The following is a 13,337-nucleotide window of genomic DNA, read 5'->3' as shown; positions in this document are numbered from 1 at the left end:
CGGCACTTGCCCGTTCCCCAGCCTCCCTCAGCCTGGGAGACAATCAGATGCAGCAAGGAGTCAACTCAAGCAGGAAGAAAATTTATTAACAGAGAGCAGCCCTTTTTAAAGCCAAAAAGGAGGGGGTGGCATGGCAGGGGAGGAAAAGGAACCAATCACTGTCAAGGTCACACCCTATCATGTGCCTAAGCTTCCACAGGCTCCTTATGCACTGAATGTGACGCAAATTGGGCTCTGCCCGCTCTACTCTCTCTCAGCGCCATCTCTGCTGCCCATGTGCCCTGCAGATTCCCCCCCTTTTTGTTGTTTTAATGGCAGACCCACCTCCCAGTTAGTTATCCTTTTCCCTCCTCTGTAAAGGTTGTTTTAACAGGATTACATTGATAAGGATAGCATTGGCCACACAGGGGGTTCGAGGCAAGTCTGGGAGGCGAGATTCACCAGACAAGGATAGGGAGGGTCCTTGTGCATGATCCAAGAGCCCGTTCCAGTTACCTCACATCCCCACCTAGCACAGTAATAAACATCAGTCCCACCACAGTTAGAAATGTCCAAAGCAGCTCAATTAATTCCTGGGCATATATAAAAGTCAGTATCTAGTAAGGTCGTCCTCTTCAGAACATGGGAGCAGCCTGGGTATTGGGAGTTGCACACATGCGGCAGGGTGCAACCTCGTGGGCCCCCACACTCAAGCCATTCTACTATAGTCCAGAAAAACAAAGAAAATTTAAAACAAACTGCAGACATAGCAAAGCAATCCTGGGTACCTAGTGTCTTTTATTTTATTTTATTTTTTGTCGGTCGTGGGGCTTGAACTCTGGGCCTGGGCGCTGTCCCTCAGCTCTTCAGCTCAAGGTGAGCTCTCTACCACTTGAGCTACAGCGCCACTTCCCCTAGTGTCTTTTAAGTAAGCCAGTTCCTTGTATGTGCCTTTAAGCTAGCACAGGGGTCAAGATGACCTTTGAGCTTTACTGTCAGCTCCCAAAGGCTCCCAACACCTCACATCCCCATCTTTGTTTAAAGAAGCAAACCCGCCTATGTTAGGTTGTGTGGGTCGCCTTGCCTTGTCTGCCTTACCCGTCATTGGGAACTTCTTCAGAGCGAAGCTGAAGGCCCTGTCTTAGGTTGGTCAGACTGACACCCCCTCTTACCCGTCTCTGGCTGTGATTCCTCTGGGGGAGGGGAATTCATTCACTTGGAGCTTGATCTTATGTAACTGGCTGGCTAAGCTCATAAAAGTTTTGCCGTGCACGTATAATGTAAGGAAGGCATAGAAAAACCATCAGCAAAAGCATTACCAGGCCAAGAAATGGCATTACCAGTCCTTTAACATTAGTCAAGGACAGGATAGCAGTCTTTGCCACTTCAGAGTCCAGAAGTGGGGCTTGTTCTAATCTAGCTATTTGCCTGTGGGGTTGGAAAAGATCTAAACTGGAAGCATAACAAAAGGTGGTTGTTTAACAATTAAGTATGGATTTAATAATGCCACTATACAAGCAATTAGTAAAAGAACAATTAAAGCAGGTAACATTAAAATAATTAGCTCCTACAGAAATATTAAAGGGTCCATACATAATGACATAGGGTGGTGATCAAAATGAAGGTCAGGCCACCAGGTCGAAGGGACAGCTTCTCTTGTGGTGCTATTGATGATTTCTACATTGCCAGCGCTGATCACTGCCCAGGTACCTGTTGAAGTTGATGCAGATTCCATTGGGCCATTCCTGGGACTGGGAGGGTCAGGACAGCCAACAGCTGGAATATCACCATCTGCAATTGTTAGAGAACACCAGAGCTTCTCAAGGGCTGGTTGCCCTTAGGGATGGTTAGTAGTTATCTTTCTGGCTTTTCTCTTTTAAACACAAGCCTCAGCCACCATAGCCATTTTTCTTTCCTTGTTGGTTAGCTTATCCTTGGGTATCCTCCTGAATAGAGGAGATGGGTAAAAACTTAAGGTTCCTGGCAGGGATCCAAATGGGGGCTGTCTCCCCTATGGGAAAAACGCATCCAAATCCCATGCCCATGGTAACTAGGGGGTCAGGTCCTCCCATTGTAGTGTGAGGGGGTCCTTCCAACTGACTTTCACTTGTGGCTTAGGGTTTAGTTGTCCCCAGTGCTTCTGAAATCTGGATTCAGTTGCCCCTTTTGAAAAATTTAAAATGTTAATGGTAAACAAAGCTATCTGTAATGGTATATGGGGGCTAACTCCCATTCTTTGTTTTAAGACATTGGTGATTTCTTTCCATAATTGCTTGGCCTTGGGGATTATAGGGAATTCCTTTAGTATGATTATTATGCCATTTGTCAAAAAAAATCTGACATTGCTTTACTAACAATACAGGGTCCATTATCAATTTTAACTTGTGCTGGTAGACCCAAGGTGGCAAAGCATTGAAGAAATTGTGCTTGTGAATGTTTAGTCCTTTCTCCTGTATGTGCTATGGCCCAGCATGCCCCTGAGTAGGTATCTATAGAGACAAAGATATATTTAAACTTACCAAAGGCTAGGAAATGAGTAACATCCATTTGCCAGAGGATGTTAGGTTTAAGGCCTCTGGGATTTACCCCTGGTGGTTGTAATGGGGTACTTTAAGAAGGGCTGGCATGTTTTACAGGTATGTACTATCCTTTTGAGGTCCTTTACAGGAATCTGAGCTCAAATGTTGAATATGAATAGGGGCTCCCCACCCTTCTGATAGGCCCATAAGGGTAACCATAAGAGGGGAAATAGGGTTTTCATCCAGCTTAATATGTGCCTGGGGAATATGAGGGAGCATGTTAATCACATATAGGCTATCTGAATACAAATTAAAGGGTTTTTGAATGTCCTGAAGGGCCATAATTACAGCCAGCATTTCTTTATATTGTGCTGACCCTTGACAAGGCTGAAATCTTTGTTGGCTCGGGGTCTTTGGTTGCTCCTCAAAGGCTGCGTAGGCAGAGCCTGCTTTACCTCCATCAATAAAAACATGGAGGGTGCCAGGAATAGGCATAGGAGAAAATAGAGATGGCATTTTGAGGGGAAGTCACCATAACATGACATGACAGTCCATTTGAATGGCCCATAATAGCAGTCAATTTGGCCTAGAAACCCCTCCAAGGAGAGAGCAAGATGAGCATTGGCTTGAGTGAGCCACTCAATGTCTGCTATCTGAAAAGGAAAAACAAAGGAGTGAGGTTCAAGGCCATAATGCCTTTGGGATTGGGTCCGTCCCTTAACAATAGCATCTGCAAGTTGGTCTGCTTGAGAGTACATCCGAGGTGTGCCCCCCAGAGGAGTGTGAACCCACTCTAATGGCTCCCCACTTTGAGTTAAAACTGCAGATATTAATGTGACACCTCCAAACAACCAAAGGGAAATGGGCTCAAAATAGAATACCTCTTTAGGGAAACTTCATCCAGGGCTTTTTGGAACTGCAAAAATATTGCCCAATGGCTGTCTGTAATTGTAATAACTTCTTGGGGCATCCTGTCTTTTAGTAGGGCAAATAAGGGCACAAGACTATATTTAGGGACAGAAACCCATGGCAACAGCCAATTGATTTCCCCTAAAAGACTCTGAAGTTGGGTTAAGGTTAGAGAGTTTGGAATATCCAACAAAGGCTAAAGGGGGCTGGCCTGAGTCAAGGTAAGGTGGGTCCTGAGCACCTTAAAAGGAGCTACCTTATGAATTTTATTAAGGGCTATGGTAAAACCCCCCTTTTTTAATATGGTGAGAACTTGGGCCAGAAGGCCCTCCAGGCAGCTTGGGTCTTGGTGCCCCAGAATTATATCATCCATGGAGGCATAGGCAAGGGAGGTATCTGAACCCAGTACTGGCCTTAAAAGTGTGGCCAAGTATTGTTGGCAAAAGGTCAGGCTATTGGCCATTCCCTGTCGCAGCATTGTCCATTCAAACCTCCATCAGGCTGGGAAAAATTCAGAGAAGGTATGGAGAAAGCAAACTTTTCCCAGTCATCTGGATGTAGGGGGATAGAAAAAAAACAATCTTTAATATCAATCACAACCAAGGTATATTCTGAAGGTATAGCGAGAGTCCAGGGCATGCCTCGTAGGGGCGTTCCTACTAGCTCCATCCTTTCATTTACCTTACATAGATCTTGGAGCATACACCAAGCCCCGGAGGCTTTTTGAGTAACAATATAGGTGTGGTCTAAGGACTCATAGAAGGGCATATGTGCCCAAGGTTTATCTGTTCCACCACCAGAAGGTAGAGGGCTACAAGTTTAGGTTTGGTCAATGGCCACTGCTCCACCCAGATTGGGCTTCTTGGCTTCCACCTATTGGGAGGTTCTCAAGGGGCAGTGGCCTATAGGATTGCGGTTCCACCCCAGCGGGTTCCCTATGTTCTTCTCTGTAATTATGAAAGTTAAAAAAATCCTTTTCCTTAACTCCCTCTAGATCCTGTTTAAGCCTTTGTACTTCTTCTCCATCCAGGATGGTCCTTAGTATCCACAGTGTCCATTTGTCTTAGCAGGTCTTGGCCTAGTAAATAGGCAGTGAGGATTTTTTGCCACTAAAGGGCATATCTTTCCGTGTTTTCCAATTGAGCTAGTACATTTCATAACACAACTGTATCTTTCGACTGGGAGTTGCCCCATACCCCCAATATCTGGGGCCCAGGTGCAAGCTTCCAGTCCAAGGGCACTTCCTCCTCCCTGAGTATGGTTTGATCTGCCCCTGTGCCAAGTAAGCAGTGAAACCTCTTTCCGCCTATGAGAATACTCATTTTAGGGTGGAGTCCTTCCACCAGGGAGAAGGTCCAATGGGCCTGGGTCGCCCTGCCATGAGGCTGCCTGGGCCTCACAGCAGAGGGGGTTCTTCCTTGAGTTAATGGGGCTGGAGGATGCCCCTCCCTTATTTTAAAGGCTTCCCATCTAAATCAAACTTGGATCAACAATCCTTTTTCCAATGGTATATTTTCCTGCACTTGGGGCAGGGTGTAGGGGGCCCGTTTGGTCCCCCTGGGCTGGTTGGTGGGGGATTGTTGTACACACTCCCTCTTAAAGTGCCCCTCCTGCCCGCATTTAAAACAAGTCCCTCTTCCTGATGGTCTTGGGGTTCCTCCGCCCTGGGCTGCCAGTGCCTGGATAAAAGTCTCAGTCATTGCATATATCTGAGCCTGTAAAGCTAAAGCTAATGATTGGGATTGGTGCTGTTGCGTTCCCACATCCTGGGAGGCCACCACCCATCTGCTCAGGGAACTCTCTCTCAATCCCTTGCAGGCCATATGTGTTCTGCATTCATCCCTTCCCAGACCAGCAGCTTTACAAACTGATCTTGGAGCTTCCCTGCCAGCAGCAATGAACGCTTTGTTGGACTTGGTCTATAAAATCAGGTAGAGGCTCACCTGGTTTTTGTCTCACTGCTGCTATGGGGGACTCAGTGGGCCCATCATCCAGTTTGTATCAAGCGGCAAGTCCTGCCTGCCTCACCTGGTCATGGTATGGGCCAGGTATGGTGGCCTGTTGGACGCCAATGGAGTACCCTTCCCCCATCCTTGTTAACATGGCATAAGTAATAGGTATCACGAGTTGAGCCTGCCAGTTATTTCTGCTCCCACTCTGCATTCCTCCTTAAAGAAAGCACACCATTTGATGAACTGAGAACTGGTGAGGACGGCTTTGGCCACATCCAGGCAGTCCTAAGGGACACATGGGTGATAAGCAATGTCCTGGAACAGGGTCTGGGCCCAGGGAGAGTTCGGGCCATCCTCTGCCACTGCCTTGCGGAGCTCTTTAAGATCCTTAGCTTCCCATGGATACCATTCCAAGGGCCTGTTAGCCCCTGCTGCCAGATTGACCGGATATGCTTGGGGAGGCAAATCCTGTGGTCTAGAGTCCAGGCTCTCAGGAGGCCTTTCCCTTCCAGGGTAGGTCTCTGAGTAGGTTACTTCCCAGGCCTCGGCCCCTCCATTGAAGGTTGGTAGGGGGTCTGAGTCTTGAAAGTCCCTCTCCCAGGTCTCATAGGGTGCAGTACCTCCCCTCCAATCGGGGGAGTAGGGAGGAGGCCTAGGACCGTCAGGAGCACCTGAGTCAGATGGAGTCATTTTCACCCTCGTTTTGACTTCCACTGTGCATGTTTCAGTGTGTTCTCAGTCCAATTTGACCCGTTCCTTTTCCTTCTCACTTCCCAAGTCCTCCTGTACTCCTTCTAGGCCTAATGTTGCCTCCTCCTCCTTCTTCTGTGAGATACCATTACCCATACTAAGGGTTTTACTTACGCTGAGAGACTGCTTAGCCTCTGCCGGTATCTTTTCCTTTTGTGCCCCACGTTGGACGCCAGATGTTGGGTCTTCGTCCACCCCAGTCCCACGAAGAAAAGACGGATGGGGTCCAAGGAAAGGTAAGTGTGGCTCTTGCCCATTCCCCAGCCTCCCTCAGCCTGGGAGACAATCAGACTCAGTGGGAAGTCAAGTCAAGCAGGTAGACAACTTGTTTATAAACGGAGAACAGGCCCTTTTGAAAGCCAAAAAGGAGCAGGTGGCTTGGCAGGGGAGGAAGAGGAACCAATCACTGTCAAGGTCACACCCTATCATGCACCTACGCTTTTAGGGGCTGGTTATGTACTGAACTTAAGGCAAATCGGGCTCTGCCCACTCTACTCTCTCTCAGCGCCATCTTTGCTGCCCATGTGCTCTGCAAGTTCTGCCGCCATGTTTGCCTTGATGGCTTGGCCTCTCCACTTTCACCACAATTTTTTTTTTTATTGTTGTTCAGTCCTGGGGCTTGAACTCTGGGCCTGGGCACTATCCCTCAGCTCTTCAGCTCAAGACAAGCATTCTACCACTTGATCTACAGCACCACTTCTGGTTTTCCAGTTGTGAATTGGAGATAATTGTCTCACAGACTTTCCTGCCTGAGCTGGCTTTGAATAATGATCCTCAGATATCAGCCTCCTGAGTAGCTAGGATTACAAGCATCAGCCACCGGTGCCAGACTACAGGCACCACTTTTTTTCATATTACCCCCTCAATCACTGTATTAACAATGAAAATCAAAAGTAGGCAAAGAAAATCACTCTTTATTTGGGCCTTATGTTGTAATAACAAGGAAAAGCAAAGAGATTTTCTCATGATGTGCACAAAGTAAGCCACACAGCCTGCTGACACAGTAAGAAACAGGACTTGCCATGGGTCTACACCAATCATTGAATTCCTTCATGCAAATGAAGGGTTTTGTTTGCACCAATCACAAGTCTTCTGCTGGGCCACTAGGGTAATGAGGTGTTCCCTGGCTAGTCTGGGTGAGAGTGACCATAGGGTCTTCTAGAGTTCACAAGGCTAGTGGTGGCAAAAGTCCAATACAAGCTACTTGCTGGTCAGTGCATTCTGGCACCAGAGTCATGATTTGGGGACACATTTGTAACTATTCATTCTTTGCTCAAGCCAGTCAGGCTCCAGCTCCTTTAACCGCTGTTAAAATGTTTAACAGTGGTCAAGTTTATTTCCCAACATTATCAATCCATTTAAAGGAAGAAAATAAACAATGTAAAAGGCGTTACAATCAAGACTTACTGGTACCAACAATGAGTGCTTTGACTATGTATGGCTGTGATCTAAGAATGCTGAGCTCCTGCCCCATGCCTCCATGGATGGCTATCATCTGTTTGGGGCTAGGGCTGCAGGGGTCCAGCTGTTTCCTAGAGTCCCAGGCAGGGGCAAAATGGACTTCTCACTATCCTTTCAAAGCTCTACTTATTGCCCCATGTGGCCACCTTTGTATACAAAGGTGTTGGGAGAAAGCGGCTGCTCTTCATGTAGGCAGAGATTTTCTTCAAGCCCTGAGTGGAAAAGAGAAAGCAGAGGCTCAGGATATGTGGAGATCCACAGAGGGAAAGCAACTTCCTCTTATTCATGCAGATAGTGAGAAGGACAGGGCTGTCTGTCAGTCTGTCCTCTCTGGATATGCCCTTTCTACCCTCACACAGGAGGCCCTTGTCTGCACAGACATGCTCTTCTTTCCCAGGGAAGCTCCTGTTTGCCTGGATTTGCACACAAGGGACTGACCAGGAAGAACAAAGGAACTGAGAATTTGCTATGCTGTTTGGCATAGAGCCCAGGCCTTACCCAGCAACTCAGTAAATCTTGGGTAAAAGTGTGGAAGATGGAGGAAGAGGGCTTCTGTGGCTCACACCTTATAATCTTAGTTACTTAGGAGGCTGAGATCTGAGGATCGTTGTTTGAAGTCAGTCCCTGAGATTCTTATCTTACCTCCATTTAATCACAAAAATAAAAGCTAAAATTGAAGATGTGGCTCAAGTGGTAGAGTGCTAGCCTTGAGCAAAAAGAAAAAAAGAAAGAGAAAAAGCCAAGGAAGGACATGAGGCCCTCAGTTTCAGCCACACACACACACACACACACACACACACACACACACACACACACACACACACACACACACACAGATGGAGGAGGACCCATAAGGAAAGGTAGAGCCAGTCCCAATCAATCCTCAAAGAGCAGAAAGTCCAATTTTCTCCACTTGTACCCCACCCAACTGCCAGCCCTGATACAGAGACTAAGCTAAATGACATTCAATTGTATTATGTGACTTATTTCCAAGGTTCAGCTCCTGGGCAATTTCTAAAGGGTTCAGTGTAATCTAGGGTTGCCTGTATCAATGGATCAAGTCCACACTAGCTTCAAGCAGCAGCCTCAGCCCTCCCAGCCCCTCCCCCTCTCATCCTGCCCATCCCTCCCATCCCTCCCATCTCAGAGTCAAGCCAGCTCTTGCACAATCCCCAAGGCCACATAATCTGGACCAGAACCAGAACTGATGAGAACTTGCTGCAAAAGCACAACACTTCATGAGGAAGGGAAAACAACAAATTCTAGTCTGAAATAATTCACACCGATGCCTACAACTTCCAAATCTCCTAAAGTAGGTTTTATGGGTTTCAAATATAAGGACTCTTGGTGCCCCAGGCCCTGCTGTGAGGTGAGAACAAGGCTGGACTCCCCAGAACCCAAGTGGGGCACCTCACAGTCTGGAATTCCAACTATTCCATGCTTTACTCAGTGCCAAGATGGGGGAAGGGGTTTCTCTCTGTATTGTACCTGCCTGACATGGAGCCTCATAGAGAAAAGGTCAGAAAACATGAGTAAAAATAAGTTCATAGATCAATTCACAGATGAACCATCTGGCACATTCAAAGGAAGAAGGAAAAAACAAAGGAAAAAGGTGGAAGGAAAGGCCCACACCATAGAATACTTCTATCCTAGGCTTCTCCAAATCCAGCACCAACTACTGATCTGACTGGATTGAGCAAAGCCTCCTGCAGATCAGGTGTGAATACTGTCTGAATCTTGGGGATTCACATTAATCCCTCACCTCACTTCCCTAATACCTGTTGAATAGACTCTGCTGACTCTGCCCAAGGTCCTGGGCAGTAAACCTGAAGATTTTTCCTTTAGCACAAAACCTGAAAAGCTACTAAACTGCTGCTCTTAGAAGTCAGAGGACCACAAGGATTCCAGAACAACCTCCCCAGCACTGAACAAGTGACTCACCCCCTACACTCCCAAGTTCCTAATCTGTCCAGTGGGACAGATTGCTCTATCTGTAGGAATGCCAGCCCAATAGATGCAAATTGCTAACTACAGGCCCTAGTTGCTCTTCATTCAGCTCTAGGCCTAGAAAAACATCCTAAAAAAAAGAAGGAGGTCATAACCTGGAAAACGAGGATGAGAGGTACCACCTCAAAGTGAGAAACGAAGTCCTTCAGGTTTGGAAATGTGTCCAAGCATTTGGGGTCAGATATGCGGTGCAAGTCAAGGATATCATAAGCCAGGAAATCCACAGAGGTGATCTGCAAAACAGCCAAGGATAAAGGAACATGAAATTCTTGTTTTGTTTTTCTTTCTTTCTTTCCTTCTTTCTTTCTTTCTTTCTTTCTTTCTTTCTTTCTTTCTTTCTTTCTTTCTTTCTTTCTTTCCTTCTTTTTTGTCAGTCGTGGGTGGGGCTTGAACTCTGGGCCTGGGTGCTGTCCCTCAGCTCTTCAGCTCAAGGCAAGTGCTGCCACCCCTTGAGCCACAGCATCACTTCCAGTTTTCTATGGTTTATTGGAGATAAGAATCTCAGGATTTTCCTGCCCAGGCTGGCTTTGAATGACAATCCTCAGATCTCAGCTTCTTGAGTAGCTAGGATTACAGGTGTGAGCCACTGGCTCCTGGCTTGTAAGCACGAAATTCTGTACTCTTGAAAGAACAAATTCTCATCCCTTCCCTTTTTAGTGTATATGTGCCAGTTCTGGTGCTTGAAATCAGGGCCTGGACATTGTTCCTGAGATTCTTTTTGTTCAAGGCAAATATACTTTATTTTAATAGTTTGTTGGAAGTAAGAGGCTCAGGTCCTTTCCTGCCCAGGCTGGCTTCAAACTATGATGTTCACATCTCAGATTCCTGAGTAGCTAGGATTACAGATGTGAACAACTGGTACCCAGCTTGATTCCCTCCCTTTTACCTTGTCACCCACAAACCATGGCTGCTTCCCCAGGAACTCTGAGAAGAGCTTCATCATTCCAGGGAGTTGCTCCAAGTACTCTAGCTTCAGTTTCTCCTGAGACAGAAAACAGCTGTCACTACCCTCACCCACAAATTCCCTGACATAGTGACCAGTCTCCACAGTGTTGGGCATAGCCCCAATCAGCAGACATCTACCCTCAGATGGAGACTAGGTCGGTGTTCAGTCTTTAATAGACTCCTTCTGGATACTTCACCCAGTCCTTGAAAGGCAATAAAAAGTCAGACAGGAATGGGCCACTTCTCTTAAGGAAACATTACAACTCCTGGCAGTCAAACAAGCTCCGGTGTGTCTAACCCAGGAGTGCTCTGACTACCTGGCAGATGCCAGGCAGAATTAAAGATGCAAGAACTAAAAGTACTAGCTCTACCTAGTAAGTTTCAAAAGCATGAAATAAACATCTAAGTCTTTCTCATAAAGCAAAAAATGAAGCTGAAAAAGAGGAGCAGAGGTCTTCTGGCTGGCCCTATTAGGAAAAGTAATTGATTCATGCACTAGGAAACATTTGGGCAGAGGCCAGAACTCAAGACTTCCATGACAATTCTGCATGTGGACTTCCCTTTCTCCTCAGTCAGTGTGTTTATTTCATGAGCAGGTACATGGAATGAACCTCCTGGGAGAAGAGCCAGGTCAGAGGGCAGAAGTGGAGAGAATTCTGAAACCCTGACACTTTCTAGCACTGACTATCCATCTTGGAGAATCTAGACTGCTATCAGGTTAGTAGGGACTGAATCAGAACGTTCAGTTAATACAGTCCGGTGAGGGACACGGGTGGCAACACAGGAAACATCCTTGAAGATAAGCAGTTCTAATGAGTTCAAAAGTGAAAGAGGACCAGCAGAGATGGGAATTTAAAAGATTTGACTCTTGATCCAAACCCTGCCTGACACAGCCCATGGCAGAGGAGGAGAGGGACAGGGAGTGGGTAGCAAAATATGATTCACAAAGTCTGGGCTGTAGCAGACTCTGGCTAGCTGATTGGAGACATCCATAGCCTGGTTCTCCAAAATGTCCACTTGAATCTTCTCCTGTTCTGTCTCCCCACCTGCAGCCACACAACTCAGTTGCATCCTCTCCATCCCACCCCAAACAAACCCAAGGGATGACCACTGCCTGTCTCACATGCCCAGCCACCAGCCCCACTCATACAGGTTGTGCTTGCGGGCAATGTAGCGCAGGATGGCATTGCTCTAGGTGATCTTGTGAGCTCCATCAATCAAGTAGGGCAGCTGGATGGACAAGCAGAGAAGGTTACAAGGGGCCTCAGGTCCCAGCAGCCCTTCTCTGGGTTAGAGCAGACACAGAACCTAGCACTCAGTGTGCTTGGCACTGGTGAGCCCCACATAAACACACTTCAAAATGAATGCAAGAGTCAAGACATAGAGCGTCATAGAAAACCACAGATAGCCAGAAAGGAAAGGAGTAGAGCAGAAAAGCCCTGATCCTAGAAGCTCTCAGCTGGGCAAGGAAAGGAGGGAAGGAAGGAGGGAGGCCACACTTCCCTAGACCACCCCTTCCCCTGCACCTCCATTGGGGAAGTCCAGGCCCAGCTTGAACTTCTCACTCAACCACTGGCTTCTGTCATAGTCAGGAGCTGTGATAGATGAGATCAAGTGAAAACAAACCTCCCTGAGTCCAGCCCTCCTTCCCCAGGATCCCCTGAGGCAGTGGATCTGCACTCTGACCAGCTGTGTCCCACATGCCAAGGCTACAGGGGTGAAGAATGCTGGGAAGGCTGAGGGATCTAAGGACCAGGTCAGAAAAGGTTTAGGCCAGTGCTAGACAACCCCACCCAACTTCAGACAAAGGAGGTCCCTGGTCCTCCACTCCCAGCTCCTTGTAATGGAAATCCAAAGTGAGCCCTTTTAGGATTTGGGAAGGAGCAGGCCCTGGGTGGGGTTGGAGGCCTGCAGAGCTGGGCAACAGGTGACCACAGTATGAGTGGCTGGGCACCCCAATGCGCAAGAATTGGTCACAAGTCTGACCAGGAGGTGTCATTACCGTCCCCCATTGTGTATCTCTTCTCCTCATAGCTTGTGTCTGTGTATTCCAGGAGCAGGCGGATGGCGTGGGCCAGCTGGGAAAGTTGGCAGGTGAGAGAGATCAGAAATGGGGGATCCTGTCTGTGACTTCACCTCCTCCAGGTGAAGTCTAACAATATCTAACAATACTTTCCACATGCATGCACACTCTATGCGTGCACACACAGAAAGAAACAGGTCGCACGTGTGTGCCCTCTGGTAAGGCTCAGGCAGAAGACTCCAGCAAGTTCTGAGGAAGATCCCCATTCTAGAACTGCCTCCCCCCCAACCCGAGTCAGCTTCTCCCCATTCCTCGGCCCCTCCCACCGGTCAGGCGGTTGCTCAACCCGCGGATGTCCCAGTAACCAAGTGTCATGGGCATGGTGCTGGTATTATGGACAAAGCCACACTGGCCTCGGCCGTCTTGGACTGTGACTTTACCCAGTGTACAGTGGGGGTGGGCGGGGCTGCTGGCCTCGCCCCCATGCCGCCCCTGGCCCCGCCCCTTTGCCTCGCCCCGCCCCCATGCCTCTATGTAGTGTGTGTGTGTGTGTGTGTGTGTGTTCTGGTTTTGGTTCGGGGGTGGGGGGTGATGCCTTAGGAGTGGTGGAGCACATGACAGTATAGCCTGAGTCTCAGTGGGCCTAGCCTGTTGACAGTCTGGGAGTCTAGGAAGCCTTTAGAAATGATCCTTGTGTGTCTCATTGTTATTCAATTTGTGCTCTCTGGACAGCAGTTGAGGTGGATTAAGCACACGGGGATTACACTGGGGTGCTGGGTGAGGTAGAATCAG

The 13,337-nt window shown here is 47.8% G+C and overlaps 1 long non-coding RNA gene across 1 annotated transcript; it reads right to left on the bottom strand.

The window, feature by feature from the left end:
* Nucleotides 1-7,003: 7,003 nt before the first annotated feature.
* Nucleotides 7,004-9,788, bottom strand: LOC105997440. Its single transcript, XR_001175643.1, has 2 exons — nt 9,700-9,788; nt 7,004-7,782 (listed from the first exon to the last, which is right to left on the bottom strand). It is a non-coding gene; the product is annotated as an uncharacterized LOC105997440 (long non-coding RNA).
* Nucleotides 9,789-13,337: the final 3,549 nt, after the last annotated feature.

Source organism: Dipodomys ordii, unplaced genomic scaffold (genome assembly GCF_000151885.1).
Source record: "Dipodomys ordii isolate 6190 unplaced genomic scaffold, Dord_2.0 Scaffold146, whole genome shotgun sequence".
Taxonomy (NCBI): Eukaryota; Metazoa; Chordata; class Mammalia; order Rodentia; family Heteromyidae; genus Dipodomys; species Dipodomys ordii.
Note: the sequence above shows the minus strand (reverse complement) of the source record. Positions and strands in the feature narration are given on the sequence as shown.